Source organism: Abramis brama (genome assembly GCF_963993115.1).
Source record: "Abramis brama genome assembly, chromosome: 6".
NCBI lineage: Eukaryota > Metazoa > Chordata > Actinopteri > Cypriniformes > Leuciscidae > Abramis > Abramis brama.
In genome coordinates, this window is record NC_139968.1 from 1,476,019 (window position 1) to 1,479,364 (window position 3,346).

The 3,346-nt window shown below is 38.1% G+C and overlaps 1 long non-coding RNA gene across 1 annotated transcript; it reads right to left on the reverse strand.

Moving 5' to 3' along the window:
• Positions 1-1,972: 1,972 nt before the first annotated feature.
• On the reverse strand, positions 1,973-3,081 carry LOC311085462. Its single transcript, XR_014606832.1, has 3 exons — positions 3,007-3,081; positions 2,227-2,290; positions 1,973-2,144 (listed from the first exon to the last, which is right to left on the reverse strand). It is a non-coding gene; the product is annotated as an uncharacterized lncRNA (long non-coding RNA).
• Between the last annotated feature and the right edge of the window lie 265 nt (positions 3,082-3,346).

Below are 3,346 nucleotides of genomic sequence, written 5' to 3' on the forward strand. Positions count from 1 at the left end.
ACAAGGTTGAGCCAACACCAGACCCTGCATCACTCAGGTTGGGTACAGGACCTTGTTGAATCACTCATGCATCAACCTGGCAGGACCGCCCACACCACGATCTCCTCATTTTGCATAAAACCAAGCCAGGTCTTTTGCAGCACAATTCTACGTATTGCTGTTAACAGCAAAGACTGGACAACTGCTACCTGAGACAAGCGGGATTAAACTATTGTTCCTTGTTGCTGAATTCTTCTGAGACATCTCCACGACTTCTACGTGTAGTGGGTTGGCAGTGTTTATATATATTTTTCTACTATTTTGACTGACGTCACGGCAGAATGCGGCCTGCGTAATTTCCGCCTACGCGAGTTAAAAGGTGCGTTGCGCAATACGGTGGGAGACACGCACATGTTTGTTTGGCGTGGCATTGCTGCAAATGTGAAGAGCTGCTGCACGCTGAGGGTATCGCTTACCTGTTTATGTTGCTAATAATCCCCGGGTAGGTCGTTAGATTGATTGTGTAAAAAGCAGAGTATTGTTTGTTCTTGAGTATGTGTTTTATGTGTTGTAGTAACAAACCTGGCATCGCGGTCATTCACTTGGAGCTGTACGTCTCATATCGTTCAGTTTTCCTGTTCATGTTGCTGACAATTTCTGGGTAGGTCGTTTGATTTTTATTATGTGCAAAAAAGAAAGCAGAGTATTGTTCTTGAGTATGTGTTTTGTATGTGTTATAGTGGCGAGCTTGGTATCGCGTCCGTGACTTCCCAGCTAACACAGTTACGTTGTGAAGACGTAACCGGACCGGGCCATATTCGTCGTAGCGACGTACCACATAACGTTCCAGCAACGTAACTTTGTGATTCCCATAATCGTCGTGGCGACGTTATAACTGTACGTCGCTAGAACGTGACGAGTACGTCTCGATGACCAAACTGGCATGTTACGAGGACGTTTCCTCAAAGGACCACATTAGTCACAGCGACGTGCCAAATAATGTTCCAGCGACGTAACTTGGTGATTCCTGTATTCGTCGTGGCGACGTTATAGTGGTACGTCGCTGGAACGTGGCTGGTACTTCCTAACGACCAAAATACAACGTTCTCCACATTTATTTTTAATATACTTCTCACCTTTAGTCCTGGGAATTAAGATGTGCTTGATCCATAACCTCGAAATCCACGTAGAACTGATAAACTCAAACATTTCATTCTCTGCTGTAAAACCTTATAAATTCTAATAGGGAATTGTGTACTATCGTTTCCAGTTAATACATTTAGGGATCAATACATATATGTAATGGAAACCAATACAAACCCCTATTAAATTAAATTTTAAATAGAAAATGGCCCAAAAACCACACTTTATTCACTGCTACTTTGTACAATTACTAAGCCAATACATTTTGAACATTAACGATTTTTAACCATGTAAAGTGTTAACAAGTTATGAGTGCAGAAATGTAACATCAATTAATTAATCAAAAAACATAATCAATGAATAATGTAACCAACTATTAAAACGTATTCTTTTTATTGAAAAAAGTGTTGTATCATCAGGGGTGTAGTTAAATAATAATCAATACTCTTATTGATACTACTCTTTATAATTTGGTGGAAAAACAATAAAGACCTTAAAAAAAAATAAAAGATTCAGCAGTTTCTTTATTATTAATTTTATTTGCAGAAATAGGTTAAATTGTTTCCTGAGTGTCCTGTGAGGCTCCTGCTACAAATGTCTGGTGGTAATGTGCTTCATTGCTTCACTACCAGTAGCTAAACCTGAACAATGTGAATATCACCAAAGATCTATAGTCCTTGAGCTTCTCTGAAGCTTACAAATAAAAAAATATTGTTAGTAAAGAGTAAAGATATGTAAAAAATTCAAATAATTCTCTCCAGTATTATTTCACCCACCCAAATATACATCAAGAGTTTTTTGTTCAAGAAAATGAGCATGATGACTTTCTGAGAGAATCTGAGACCTCTCATTCCTGACTGTGTCCCAGCTCGGCCAGCTGTGGTAAACGCTCCTTCAGACAGTGTTGAGGAGGCAGAGGGAGATGATGGAGAGCTGTGGGAGAAGAGGAAGAGTGTCTTTCTTACCCCACCAGCGGAGGGCAGGGATAGGAGGAGGGTCTCGGTCTATATATTCACTGGAAGCTGAAAAATAAATTGTACCATGCTATTGTAGTCAGGTTTATAGCTTTTTGTTAGAAAGGTATAAGAAAATTGTCTAACTTACGTGTTCCTCCTCCTCCTCCTCCTCATCCCGGGCTGCACTGTCACCTCATCGTCCTTCTAGGCAGCTAAAACAGAGGAGAACTTTATTAATGTTGCTAATCTACAGCTTTTAATGCTTTTGAAAGTCATTTATGCTCACCAAGGCTGCATTTATTTGATCGAAAATACAGTAAAAACTGTAATATTGTGAACTTTTATTACAATTTAAATAACTGTTTTCTATGTGAATAAGAATATATGTTAAAATGTAATTTATTTCTTGTGATCAAAGCTACATTTTCAGCATAATTGTGTGAATATATAGTGAAGATCAGTCTTCAATGTCACATAATCCTTCAGAAATCATTCTATGATGATTTGATGCTCAAAAAACATTTATATTACATTCTAACATTTCTAATACTATCCAGTCAAGTAAGTGACGTCATCGATTAACAGCAAATGTTAAATTAATTAGCCAACTTCCAATCACCCATTCAACTGCCAGCAAATCCTTTACAAAACTAACAAAAAAATCTCACCTACACATAAAGATGTGATTAAAAGCCCAAACTTTTATAAACAAGAGCTTAGGTTAGCCTGACAGTTAACGTTAGCGCTAACAGTTAACGTTAGGCTACCTCTTCTGAAAACGGTTGAGATGCTAACGGAGTTTTTCGAAGGCACTAAACTATTTCTATGAAGTAACGTAAAATTTTCAATAGACGTGTGTCAATAACACGTAAGAAAAATGTCAGGAACAGTAGTGTGTATTATTTGTGTGATTTTAGACTAAACTCACCTGAAAGTAGTGAAAACAACAGCGAGAGATGGATTTCTGCTTTTTGTCAGTTGCAGTGGTCCTGCGCCGTTTCCATGGCAACCGCTCCAGTGTTTGAAAGCGACTCGCATGTTCAACGCGCACGCCCATATCAGCCAAGCAGAATTTACATAAATAAACATCTAACACATTAGGCTACATTAATAAAAATCTCATGAATTTAAAACTCATTTTGAAGCTCGACCCGCTCATATGTGCAAAATGCCGCCACTCCACGTCAAGTGTCACTTTTATTTAAGATTTTGTATTGTTGTTTTTACTAACACTCAACCTCCTTAATAATAATAATAAAAAATACATA